The sequence below is a fragment of the Bison bison genome, unplaced genomic scaffold, assembly GCF_000754665.1.
Source record: "Bison bison bison isolate TAMUID 2011002044 unplaced genomic scaffold, Bison_UMD1.0 scf7180017864533, whole genome shotgun sequence".
In the NCBI taxonomy this organism is placed as follows: Eukaryota; Metazoa; Chordata; class Mammalia; order Artiodactyla; family Bovidae; genus Bison; species Bison bison.
Genome location: NW_011495082.1, coordinates 15,942,284 through 15,942,570, shown reverse-complemented (window position 1 = coordinate 15,942,570; position 287 = coordinate 15,942,284).

Here is a 287-nt window from a genome sequence, read left to right as displayed (position 1 = left end):
AAGAGATGGGAATACCAGACCACCTGACCTGCCTCTTGAGAAACCTATATGCAGGTCAGGAAGCAATAGTTAGAACTGGACATGGAACAATAGACTGGTTCCAAATAGGAAAAGGAGTCCATCAAGGCTGTATATTGTCACCCTGCTTATTTAATTTATATGCAGAGTACATCATGAGAAACGCTGGACTGGAAGAAGCACAAGCTGGGATCAAGATTGCTGGGAGAAATATCAGTAATATCAGATATGCAGATGACACCACCCTTATGGCAGAAAGTGAAGAGGAA